The sequence below is a fragment of the Schistocerca nitens genome, chromosome 12, assembly GCF_023898315.1.
Source record: "Schistocerca nitens isolate TAMUIC-IGC-003100 chromosome 12, iqSchNite1.1, whole genome shotgun sequence".
NCBI lineage: Eukaryota > Metazoa > Arthropoda > Insecta > Orthoptera > Acrididae > Schistocerca > Schistocerca nitens.
Genome location: NC_064625.1, coordinates 141,514,926 through 141,529,051, shown reverse-complemented (window position 1 = coordinate 141,529,051; position 14,126 = coordinate 141,514,926).

Below are 14,126 nucleotides of genomic sequence, written 5' to 3'. Positions count from 1 at the left end.
ATATTTGCAGCATTCGCTCCAACCGAGAGGACTTTAAGTTGCTGCTCCGCTTGCACCGTCCGCTCGTCGTAGCCCTCCAGGAAACGAAGCTACGCCCATGCGATCAAATTGCCTTGGCACACTACACCTCTGTGCGTTTTGACCTACCCCCTGTGGTAGGTATCCCAGCTCATGGAGGGGTTATGTTGCTGGTCCGGGATGATATTTACTACGATCCCATCACATTGCACACCGGCCTGCAGGCAGTTGCCATCCGAATTACTCTCCCCACTTTTACATTTTCCATTTGTACCGTTTACACTCCATCGTCGTCTGCCGTTACCAGGGCAGACATGATGCAACTTATTGCTCAGCTACCTGCACCATTTTTGTTAACTGGAGACTTCAATGCCCACCATCCCCTTTGGGGCTCTCCAGCATCCTGCCTGAGGGGCTCCCTGTTAGCAGACCTTTTCAACCAGCTCAATCTTGTCTGCCTCAATACTGGCGCCCCTACTTTTCTTTCGGACACATCTCACACCTATTCCCATTTAGATCTCTCTATATGTACTCCCCAACTTGCACGCCGGTTCGAGTGGTATGCACTTTCTGATACATATTCAAGCGACCACTTGCCGTGTGTTATCCATCTCCTGCAGCATACCCCCTCTCCGTGCTCATCTAGTTGGAACATCTCCAAAGCAGACTGGGGGCTCTTCTCTTCCAGGGCGACCTTTCAGGATCAAACATTCCCAAGCTGCGATAGTCAGGTCGCACACCTCACGGCTGCTGAATATTCCATCCCTCACCCTACTTCTTCTCCACGTCGCGTACCGGTCCCCTGGTGGACCACAGCATGTAGAGACGCTTTACGTGCTCGTCGACGTGCTTTACGCACCTTTAAACGCCACCCTACAGTGGCGAATGGTATCAATTATAAACGACTACGTGCACAGTGTCGTCGTATTATTAAAGAAAGCAAGAAAGCCAGCTGGGCTGCTTTCACAAGCACCTTCAACAGTTTTACTCCTTCTGTTGTCTGGGGTAGCCTGCGCCGGCTATCTGGCACTAAGGTCCACTCACCAGTTTCTGGCTTGACTGTCGCAAATGACGTCCTTGTGGCCCCTGAGGATGTCTCCAATGCCTTCGGCCGCTTTTTCGCAGAGGCTTCGAGCTCCGCTCATTACCACCCTGCCTTCCTCCCCCGCAAACAGGCAGAGGAGGCTAGGCCACCTAACTTCCGCTCCTCGAATCGTGAAAGTTATAATGCCCCATTCACCATGCGGGAACTCGAAAACGCACTTGCCCGGTCATGGTCCTCCGCTCCAGGGCCTGACTCTATTCATATTCAGATGCTGAAGAACCTTCCTCCTGCGGGTAAAGGTTTTCTTCTTCGTACTTACAATCGCATCTGGATTGAGGGACATGTTCCCGCATGCTGGCGCGAGTCTATTGTTGTCCCGATTCCTAAGCCGGGGAAGGACAAGCACTTGCCTTCCAGTTATCGACCCATCTCGCTTACCAGCTGTGTCTGTAAAGTGATGGAGCGAATGGTTAACTCTAGATTGGTTTGGCTGCTCGAGTCTCGACGCCTCTTTACCAATGTACAATGTGGATTTCGTAGGCACCGATCTGCTGGTGACCATCTGGTTACCTTGTCGACCTTCATTATGAATAACTTCTTGCGGAAGCGCCCAACCGCGGCTGTGTTCTTTGATTTGGAGAAGGCTTACGACACCTGTTGGAGGGCGGGTATTCTCCACACCATGCATACATGGGGCCTTCGCGGTCGCCTCCCTCTTTTTATTCGTTCCTTTTTAATGGATTGACAGTTCAGGGTACGTGTGGGTTCTGTCCTGTCAGACACCTTTCGCCAGGAGAATGGGGTGCCACAGGGCTCAGTTTTGAGCGTCGCTCTCTTCGCCATAGCGATCAATCCAATAATGGATTGCCTCCCAGCTGATGTATCAGGCTCCCTTTTCGTGGACGATTTTACCATCTATTGCAGCGCGCAGCGTACGTGTTTCCTGGAGCGCTGTCTTCAGCGTTCTCTTGACCGTCTTTACTCCTGGAGTGTCGCCAATGGCTTCCGTTTTTCTGCCGAGAAGACGGTCTGTATTAACTTCTGGCGCTACAAAGAGTTTCTCCCACCGTCCTTACGACTCGGTCCCGTTGCTCTCCCATTCGTGGAGACAACAAAATTTTTAGGTTTTACATTTGACAGGAAACAGTTGGTCTCCACATGTGTCATATTTGGCTGCCCGTTGTACCCGTTCTCTAAATGTCCTCCGTGTTCTCAGTGGTATGTCGTGGGGAGCGGGTCGAACCGTCTTACTTCGCCTATATCGGTCGATCGTCCGCTCCAAGCTGGATTATGGGAGCTTCGTATACTCCTCTGCACGGCCATCCATCTTACGCCGCCTCAACTCCATACAACATCGGGGTTTACGACTTGCGATCGGAGCGTTTTATACTAGTCCCGTCGAGAGTCTTCATGCTGACGCTGGTGAGTTGCCACTCACCTACCGGCGCGATATACTGCTTTGTCGGTATGCCTGTCGGCTACTGGCAATGCCCGACCACCCGTCTTATCGTTCCGTTTTTGATGACTCTCTCGACAGTCAATACGGGTTGTATGTCTCCGCCCTGCTACCCCCTGGAGTTCGCTTTCGTCGCCTCCTTCAACACCTTAATTTTTCACTCCCTGCCACCTTTCGAGTGGGCGAGAGCCACACGCCACCTTGGCTCCAGGCTCAGGTTCGCGTCCACCTTGACCTCTGCTCGCTCCCGAAGGAGGTTACCCCCGGTTCAGTCTACCACTCCCGTTTTGTCGAACTTCGTTCGAAGTTCATTAATATGACCTTCATTTATACAGATGGCTCTAAGACCAATGACGGGGTCGGGTGTTCTTTTATTGTCGGGGCACAAAGTTTCCAATATCGGCTCCATGGCCATTGTTCGATCTTCACAGCTGAGCTCTTTGCCCTCTACCAGGCTGTCCTTTACATCTGCCGCCACCGACATTCTGCATATGTCATCTGCTCCGATTCCCTGAGCGCTATCCAGAGCCTCGGTGATCCGTACCCGGTTCACCCTTTCGTGCACCGGATCCAACGCTCTCTTCAGCAGCTGGTGGACGTCGGTTCTCCGGTTATCTTTATGTGGGTTCCTGGCCATGTCGGTATCCCTGGGAACGAAGCTGCAGATGCCGCGGCCAAGGCTGCGGTCCTCCAGCCTCGGACAGCTTCTTGTTGTGTCCCTTCGTCAGATTGTAGCAGGGTAATTTGTCGGCGCATTGTATCGCTGTGGCATGCCGATTGGGCTGCACTTCCAGGCAACAAGCTTCGGGCCTTGAAAGCTCTTCCCGTGGCTTGGACGTCCTCCTCACGCCCTTCTCGGCAGGAGGAGGTAGTTTTGGCCCGGTTGCGAATTGGCCACTGCCGGTTCAGCCATCGCCATCTGCTGACGGCTGCGCCGGCGCCGTTCTGCCCATGTGGGCAATTGCTGACGGTCCGCCACATTTTAACGTCGTGTCCGGATTTTAACACCCTGCGTCTCGATCTTGGCCTGCCATGTACTGTAGAAGCCATTTTAGCGGATGACCCACGAGCAGCTGCTCGCGTTCTTAGTTTTATCAATTTGACAAACCTCTCTAAGGACATTTGATGATGCTGTTTTTTAATCCTTTGCCTGTCAGTCTGTCTTTTATCGTGTTTTCCCTTTTAGTTGTTTTAAACTTGTGCCTCGCGTTGCATTCTTAACGTAGTCAGGGCGCTAATGACCATTGAAGTTGTGCGCCCTAAAACCACAAAAAAAAAGGGGGCGCTTAGAGGAAGCCTTCTTGGTTACCCAGGCCTGCCAACTCAGTTTGGTACAGATTTATTGATGACATCTTCATGATCTGGACTCACAGTGAAGAAGAACTCCAGAATTTCCTCTCCAACCTCAACTCCTTTGGTTCCATCAGATTCACCTGGTCCTACTCCAAATCCCATGCCACTTACCTTGATGTTGACCTCCATCTGTCCAATGGCCAGCTTCACACGTCCGTCCACATCAAACCCACCAACAAGCAACAGTACCTCCATTATGACAGCTGCCATCCATTCCATATCAAACGGTCCCTTCCCTACAGCCTAGGTCTTCGTGGCAAACGAATCTGCTCCAGTCTGGAATCCCTGAACCATTACACCAACAACCTGACAACAGCTTTCGCATCCCGCAACTACCTTCCCGACCTGGTACAGAAGCAAATAACCATAGCCACTTGCTCATCCCCTCAAACTCAGAACCTCCCACAGAAGAACCACAAAAGTGCCCCACTTGTGACTGGATACTTTCCGGGACTGGATCAGACTCTGAATGTGGCTCTCCAGCAGGGATAAGACTTCCTCAAATCCTGCCCTGAAATGAGATCCATCCTTCACGAAATCCTCCCCACTCCACCAAGAGTGTCTTTCCGCCGTCCACCTAACCTTCGTAACCTGTCAGTTCATCCCTATGAAATCCCCAAACCACCTTCCCTACCCTCTGGCTTCTACCCTTGCAACCGCCCCCGATGTAAAACCTGTCCCATGCACCCTCCCACCACCACCCACTCCAGTCCTGTAACCCGGAAGGTGTACACGATCAAAGGCAGAGCCACGTGTGAAAGCACCCACGTGATTTACCAACTGACCTGCCTACACTGTGAAGCTTTCTATGTGGGAATGACCAGCAACAAACTGTCCATTCGCATGAATGGACACAGGCAGACAGTGTTTGTTGGTAATGAGGATCACCCTGTGGCTAAACATGCCTTGGTGCACGGCCAGCACATCTTGGCACAGTGTTACACCGTCCAGGTTATCTGGATACTTCCCACTAACACCAACCTGTCAGAACTCCAGAGATGGGAACTTGTCCTTCAGTATATCCTCTCTTCTCGTTATCCGCCAGGCCTCAATCTCCGCTAATTTCAATTTGCTGCTGCTCATACCTCACCTGTCTTTCAACAACATCTTTGCCTCTGTACTTCCACCTTGACTGACATCTCTGCCCAAACTCTTTGCCTTTACAAGTGTCTGCTTGTGTCTCTGTGCGCGTGCGTGCGGGCGGGTGTGTACCTGTCCTTTTTTCCCCCTGGGCTGGGTCTTTCCGCTCCCGGGATTGGAGTGGCTCCTTGCCTTCTCCCCTAAAACCCACATCCTTTCGTCTTTCGGGGGGGGACAGGTATGCACGCGCGCATGTCCGTCCGCACATGCGCGGACGCAGGCGGGCATTTGTAAAGGCAAATTTGCCTTTACAGATGTCTGCTTGTGTCTGTGTGCGTGCGGATGGATATGGATATATATATATGTGTGTGTGTGTGTGTGTGTGTGTGTGTGTGTGTGTGTGTGTGTGTGTGTGCGCACATATATATCCATATCCATCCGCACGTACACAGACACAAGCAGACAACACGCGCGCGCGAGTGTATACCTGTCTTTTTTCCCCCTAAGGTAAGTCTTTCCGCTCCCGGGATTGGAATGACTCCTTACCCTCTCCCTTAAAACCCACATCCTTTCGTCTTTCCCTCTCCTTCCCTCTTTCCTGATGAGGCAACAGTTTGTTGCGAAAGCTTGAATTTTGTGTGTATGTTTGTGTTCGTTTGTGTGTTTATCGACCTGCCAGCACTTTCGTTTGGTAAGTCTCATCATTTTTTATATATATATGCTCAGCATGGGGTAAATTATGCTACCAGAAAAGTCTTTGGTCACTTACCTAATAGCATCAAAAATCTGACAGATAACCATATAGCATTTAAAAGGAAATTAATAGAATTTCTTAATGGCAACATTTTCTATTCATTAGATGAATTTTTGGATATAGCAAGTGGGTAATTTCCCCAACCCCCACAAAAAAATTAAAAATATTAAGTGTCATGTAATTTTTTGTGTAATGAAACATCTTGTATAGACACCTTTTATTAACCTGACATGTTCCACATCATTACGAAGTGTCATATTCATGATCTATGAAACAAGTACTAATCTATTCAACTGTGACTCCCCCTGGGCTGCGACTGTTGGCTAGGTGACTCACTGGATGACAGACTGGAACTGACTGAGGCGTGGCGATGATCTACACAGGCGGCGCATTTCTTGAGTCTGTGTTTTGCCCCTATCGATCGATCTCGCAACCTCTGCTGCCTGGTGTGCTGGTGACAGCATATGCCAGCACAAAAATGAAAACAGATAATGTTTGAAATACAAAATTTTTATAGTATAAAAACTGAAAACTTCCTTACTATTACAGCACATTTTAAATGTTATAAATTCAACAAAATTTTTGAACACTTTGGTGACCTTGCTTGTACAATTAATAAGAAAAATTAGTTTTTGTTGACACTGAGAGGACCAGAAAAGTTAAAATGAAGAGTTGGAACATATTTTCCATTGACTAGAGAAATTAAGTCATTATTTTTGTTAGATATTTCTGTTGGTATTTTGGAGGCTTGCACAACTTTCCAGTAACAAATGATTTTCTATTTTCCAGCAGATTATATTTTTGTATTTCATGACTATCTCCTCAGTTTACTCTGCGTTTCATGGTTTGACTCAATTTTCTTTCTGTCGACTTCTCTTTGGAATATTTTTGCGGCTTGATAATCTTCACTAAAAAAATTTTACAATAACTTGAAGTGGTCTTCATGAATTATGAACTGTTTTAAATTTTCAACGGGATTTTTTTTAAGATCTCTGTTCATCATGAAATGCTTCTCTAGTTCACTCAAAAGGTTTTTAAAATCAGTGAAATCGAATGATGATGCAAAGACATCATGAAATTGTGGATTTTTCTTCATGCTTGTAATCTACTGAACAGTAATGTGAAACAGACATTGCTTCCTCACTTCATGTCCATTTCATTTGGCAAATATACTCATCTCCATTTCTTGTATGCTCTTTCATGAAGTATTTAGTTTTTTAAAGGATGAGAATTGTCTGAGTAAAATATAGTCTGCAGAATCTCCTACATGTGAATTGACCATCTTTACAATAAATTTGTACATGGGTGTTGAAATTTCCCTTCACTTCCATCTTCCACATACAGCAAGTTCCTTGTTTCACTTTATAGTCAAATATTGTGATATTGTAAGTTCTGCGAACTTGCTTGAATCTGTGTTGGCCACAAAGATTTATTGAATTTAGTTTTCAATATATTTGAAAATGTAGAGAGATTAGCATTGTCTCCATAGATAATTGCTATAGTTCTTCCTCCTATAAATTTGTGGGACTTCTGTGTTGGTAGATAACGATTTTCAATGCATGGGACTGATTTAATTGGTGTGTGCATGTAATTTTTAGCATTGCCGCCAACTGAGAAAGAATTATCTTGTTTGTCCTGAAGATCTACTGCAGATTCACCTTTAAGTTTTTCAAAGTTGAATTGTCAGTTAATATCAAAGCATGCATGTAATAAAAACTTTCACTCAGTTGTTGTCCATTATTTCAAAAATATAAACAAGGGTTATCCTTTGTCTTTCTTAGGATACTTCTACTGATGTTTTATTTCAACAGTAGGGCCTACGATATATTCATGTTTGCTTAGACAAATCCTCTGTCTTCCAGTAATTAGAAACCATCAATATCCTGCCCTCTTCTGTAAACAATTTTGAATACAGTTTTACATGGTTCGCTTAATACTTTTTGTATACAAGAACTCTTGGTCTGAAATATTTAATGAACTTCATTTATGCTTATGTTTGGAAGGATGGTTTTCTTCTTTCCCTTAGTGTTTACATAATATATGGCGGCCCAGTTTTTGTCATCATTGATACTAGTTGGAACGAAAAGTTGATCACAATCCATGTGACAGTTCTCTTTCAATAGTGGATGCTCAGAAGTAAAAAAAAAAAAACTTCATGCATTCTGTTCTTTTCAGTGGAATCTTGATAGGAGCTCAGTGATTTTAGTCTGCTGTGCATCCTTTTATTGTCACCGTGGTCTCCAAATGAATTGTATTCTTCTTCTGCTGTTGATATATTGGTACATTGAGTCGAAATCAGGATCTCCTATTTTGTAATCAGTATTAAAGACTTCTTGGATACTGTTTGGTTGGAAGTGTGTTATTTCATTTCAGTATTTGTCAGTGACATGGCAGAAATTGTTTTCTCAAAAGAATAGAGTTCTGCTCAGTTACGAATTGCAAGTACTGAGCATATTCATAATTGAATAGCAGACAAAATTCCCCCCTATCAACCTGCTTATTAAAATTAAAGCAAGCGTGCTTAACAAAACTTTCAATGTTTTCATCTTTTTCTTTCATCTTAAGCAGTCAATTTGGTTCTTGATGGTCCTCAGTGTTTTGTCCTTGGAAATTAAAACCATTTTTTCAGCCTCTTTTGTGAGGCATGGGATTGTTGATATGCGTTATGTCTAAAAATGTGAAGAAAGAAAAATAAAAGGAACATTTCTGTGCGGCATGTAACATACTTTTACCTTCCAATTGTAGACACAAAGTTCAAATGGTGTCTCAGCAAGATTATTTGTAGTATCTAACAGTTCTGGGAACATAGTAGTTTGCCGTGATGACAAAGGAGGTTGAAACATAATATGTATGAGTGTAGTTTGGTGCAAATTGCATTATTATCTGAGCTTTGGATCGCGAAATTTAAATTTCTGTTAAGCACAGGAATAAATTTCCTGTAGCACGCAATGTCTAAAGGCATCCAGTAGAGTCGAACAAATGGGTCCAAAGGAACAACTAAGGAGATGGTCTTTCGTGGTTCACTTCTGTCATGTCTAGTCTCATTCCGTGGAACATTGTTCACAGTTCACTTCAGCTAGTCTCGTTCTCTCCCTTGATCTCACTTGACTGGTTTTGCTCTTTTTTTGTATAGTCACTCATTCCATTTCTTTTTATTTCGTATGTTCTTTCGCTTGTTTGATTTGGCAACTAGTTTTTAAGATAACTTTAATAATTTTTTTTAACTGTAATGTAAAAATGTTTACATAAAACTTGCAATTTTCACATTTTTTCTAAAAATGAAACATGACACTTAATGAGGCTCTTATTTTTCAAGCTGAGCCAGGTAATTTACTACTTTTAATTCAGTAACTAGGTGTAGAATGTTAGCAACTTGACACTGTGAAGAATCTGCCTGATCAAGATCAACACATTTCCTCTATCAACCTAGATTGGCAGCCAGGGTATTACACATCAAGGATGATGCTGTAGAAAGTATGTATTGGTCTGCCAAAGTAATTATACCTGAGGTGGCCTTTGAAGCACTGGTAAAGGTGGGGGGGGGGGGATGGGAAAGGAGGAATCAGTGGTGGCATATAGGAGAGAAATTGGTGAAAATGAAAAAGGAGGCTTATAATAAATAGCTCAGCACTTGGCTTGATGAAGTCCATAAAACATATGAAGCTAAATAGAAAGAAGCACAAAGGGCCATTACTAAAGCAGAAAATGAGGTGTGCTGAAAGTCAGAGAGGATATAAACAAAAACTGAGATGGTAGTAGAGCAAGCAGAGTGTGAAAGGTGGTGGTGGTTCGAAAAGTGCTGAGATTCCTCTGATAAGCTTAGGAGTGGGTTAAGTATTACCAAGCGCTGCTCACAGAGAAAAGAAACCAATTTATACAAGACATGTTAAACTTGATGGAAGGAGATAAATATCCATGTCCACGACAGATAACCTCGCAAGAAATTTGTAAAGCTGTGAAGCCTGTGAAAAATGGGAAAGCACTGGGGCCAATTGGAATAAAGTTATAAATAATAAAGGCAGCTCCTATGGTTGTGTATGATATCTTTGCAGAGTTGTATTATTGTCATGATAAATGAACCTGACACTTGATAGCCAAAGTTCCAGGCATTCCTCCACAAATCCTCTTACAGATGTTTTAAAACTTCGAAAAAAATACTTAAGTCTGACACTGCCAGGAAGTACAAATTTTCGATGCACAATTTCATGTACATAAAAAGTACTACGACCATCGTCTGCACATTCGACCGCAACTGTCGCTTGCTGGGTTTTCGTGTCATATCCGTAACACCAACTCTCATCACCTGTAATGGCTTTGTTCAAAAAGTTTTAATTACTTTCACTGTTTTCAAGTCCTGACACATTCATGCGCGATTTTTTATTTTTTCCTGTCGTGTGGGAACTGGGAAGGCGCGACAAATTTAGTGGCAACATGTCGCGTGTGCAAATCCTCACTCAAAATACGCTGGTTATCCTAGGTAAGTGTTGGAGTGGGAACTTTTCAAAATACGGTATCTCGTAAATGACTCGCACTAGAATCCTTCAACAAACACCACTGAAATTCCAATTTACCCTACTTTTAGTTTGTTGGTGTCAATGTTCGTTGTTCCATTCAAAAAAAGTGTGTGTTTGCACGAAAAATACACTTCCAAGAATTATTACAGACACTCTACGGGCTAACAATACAAGCCTCTGACTAGCAATCCGTTCTGTGGAAATCGCACATCAATAGCACTTTCCATTTCTGCAATGTTTGCGGTCCAAGTTTTATATAATTCACTCTGTGTAAATTAAATTTTCTGTGTGCTTCGTATGTTATAACGGTTGAGAAATATCTTGTAAGGGGCCGGTTGTACAACGCCCGGTTAAATCCAAGGTTAGCTAACCACTGTATAACTTTGACAGCGCGTTGTACGCATGGAGGTGGAATAAGGGGAGATGGCGCTACAGACTTACGCTGTACGTTGTTGTGAAGCCATTGGGCGGGGCCTGCCGCCATCTTGGATCCCCCAAAACGTTTTCAGACGAGTGTTTACAATTGCTTCTTGTTCGTTATTTCTGTCGTGTGCACGCGATATTTATTTTATATAGTAAATGTTACACCTGTTTTAGTGAATAACACAGCATAAGGAACGCAACTTTAAACTTTTTCTGGTCTTAAATGCGTATTCGATACAGTAATACGACACGAAAATATGACTCTTCTGTCCTCAGTACTGTAATTCCTTTTTGTTTATACACTTAGAATAACCGAGAAGAGAAATATGAGCTATGGAAAGCGTGCTTTCGTAATCCATTTGAATTCACTTTCATTGTGTTTGTGTCGATGATTGATAAAGCCAGAACTCCAAAAGCAATGATTGATAATTTAGAGGCACCGATTTGTAATCGTTGCATTTTCAAGTCAAATGCAAATTTTAAATGTCCAAATTTGCAAGAAACTTATCTTATTTCCATTGAAGTCCCATGGATGTATGCAGGGATGATATAAACAAGCCAGCGGTCGCGTCAACAAAGTGAAAGATTCGTTAAATTACGATGGAAAAGAACGGAAATTAAGATTGTCAGGCCCATTGTAGTTTACACATCTGCATGGTTTTTAAATTGTACATACCAAGTGACATTCAGTGTGGCAAATAACAGCAATTTACAGGGTAACACGACAACACACTGATTAATGTCATTATCTAAATTGCCTGGACTTAGATAGGGAACTTTGCTTTAACAAATATATAACCCTTTAAGTACTTATAATTTAACCACTGTAACAGGTGTTCCACACATTTTACTGAAGATTCAATTAACTACATGTAGTTACATTACATTTATATTAAATTATCACATTTTAAAACATTAGTCCCCATTTCCAGGATATTTCTTGCCAGGACTTTTCAGTTACTTGGGAATAACCAAATAATGAAAACCAAGCTCACCTCCAGAGAGCTCTTTGCGTAGGATTGATAGGAAATCTAAAGTCAAATCATAGAAATAAAACCATACTGTACAAATTTACAGTGCATCAGAATTTCAAGTACTGCATATAAGAAAATAACGCTTAAATATGTCCACTTACGAATGAAATGTGATTTGTTTAAACTTTAGACTGCAATTAGAACGATTAGTACACCCGTAAGCGATGTAGCCGTCATTTTTTTTATCAAAACACTTCACGACTACACGGAATCAAACCACCAGAAGCAAATGCTTTGGGGTAGCTAACATGGCAGATCTTCACTTGGGTTGGCTTCAAGTTTGCGACGTCATGACATCTCTTATTTTTACCTCCATGGTTGTACGATGCCTTTTTATTCTCTGGTTAGTTAACCCTGGAATAGCGATCTCGTTCAGTTAAGTTGGCAACAGCGGGAGAACACTCTGGGTATTTTCGCGCGTTTTTGAAGTTTATTTACGCCTAGTCATCTGCAAAAAGAGCTCGATTAAAATGAGTGAAAAATGATCGAGAGCCCAAAACTATTCCCTGGAAGATATATTAAAGCTTGTCGATATCGTTCACGATTTGAGAAGCATAATAGAGAACAAGAAAACGCAAGCAGTATCTTGTAGTGAAAAGGTCAGTCAAAACATTTAACTAAGCTTGTGATGTGTGTATAATGAAATATCTCTTGAAACTGGTTAAATGATTAAGTTTTCATTGTTTGACCAATAAGATATCTTTCCAAATTTCAGAACAAAGCATGGGAGAAAGTATGCGATCTCTATAATTAACGATCGTCATGCAGAACCAGTTATCAGCTACGACAGAAATATGACACGCTAAAGAAAGAGACCAGAAAATATTGTGCTGCATTAGGGCAGCATAGGCTCCAGATTGACGGTGGACCTTTTGTCGAACATAAATTTGTAATTGTGTATACAAAAATACACAATTTAAACTTTCTTCAGATGGCCGCACTAGTCATTTTGATTTTGACGCAACGTTTCTAGGTAAGAATATTCCGTCCAATATGGTAGATGATGAATTTTTCATAGGCAGATAATGTAGTAACTATTTTGAAAGGCAAGCAGCTTTTTGAAATAATGAACGTCATGTCATCTTTTCAGAGACTGCAATAGCGACCAACAACACAGGCGTCACGGAGTTTAATTTAGAAATTAACATCTGGAATGGAATTTTTTAAATACATTGTGTAATTACTGTGATGTTATAAAATCTGCAATGTTTGTTACTCTTGATGATCAGCTGTTTGACCACTGCAGATTTTGTAATAACACAGTAATTACACAACGTATTTTTCAACCATCTGTGTGTATTACTTTTCTTCCTTGATGATGGTTGAAAAAACCGAATCTAGTAGAGAATAAAGGTACAATGTACAGCTGGTGGCAAGAAAATACATTGTTTCAAATACGTAACAGCTGTTGACAGCTACCTTATCTCAATACATCTGGAAGTCATATAAAGCATATACAGATAAACTGAAAGAGAGGTCGAGATGTTTTCAGATGGGCTGGTGTGGATAATACTAATGTTGAGAAACACAACAGCTATGTTCCATAGTTTCCTGATAATATTACTGTGTTCAACTTGGCTTAAGTGCAAATAGTTCAGACTTCAGTGAAGAATGGTGGTATTCAATGTTGTTGCTCTGAAGCAAAACTGGGCCTCTCGTCCAAATATATTCACTAAAGGCTGAAGTTGTTCTTATTAACTTATAAATAAATAAAAAAAATAAAGTTGTTCTGTGACTGCTGTGGTGTTTACAAAAAGTATCATTTCCAATAGAAAACATTGTGTATCAATATTGACGTCATGTGTCTGAAATTGGGACACTACCGTTTTATCAAAGCGTTTTGCAACATGAGAATTTACGTTTTTGTTAAAACTGCCATACAAATAGTACCCATAAGTGGTGTGGATTTTCGATTTCGTTAAGTCTATTATGGGACTGTCTTCTAAATAAAACGAGTCAATCCTTTCTACTACTGCCACAACTGTAACACGCCAGATATGCAAGACTGTTTTGGCACGAATAGTCGTTTTAATGTGCCTAATTTAGAGAAATAACACAATGGAATTCACGAAGTACGGAAAGGAAATACATTTTACACAATTTAACAGTATTATCTTCGAAAACAGAGAAATAGTTTCACCTGTCCACCCCATGTTTCCAGTTTCTGACGTACAAGATTGAAAAGACGAAGCATGGCTTCCTTTGACAAGCGAAATCTGCATATAAATTCTGAGTCGTCGAATTCATCAAAATAATTCGGGCGGCGTCTCACTTTCTTCTCCTTCCTCATTGTTATGAACTCTTCAGCCAAAAACTCGTCACCGCTGTCTGAATCTATGGGTATTCCTGCCCTCTTTAAAACTTATTCCGTGGTTAAGCTCACTAACCGGCCAGAAATCACCGCCTAAGCCCTCCCCGAGTTTATTCTCAGGTTAGGCGTTAGCCCGGG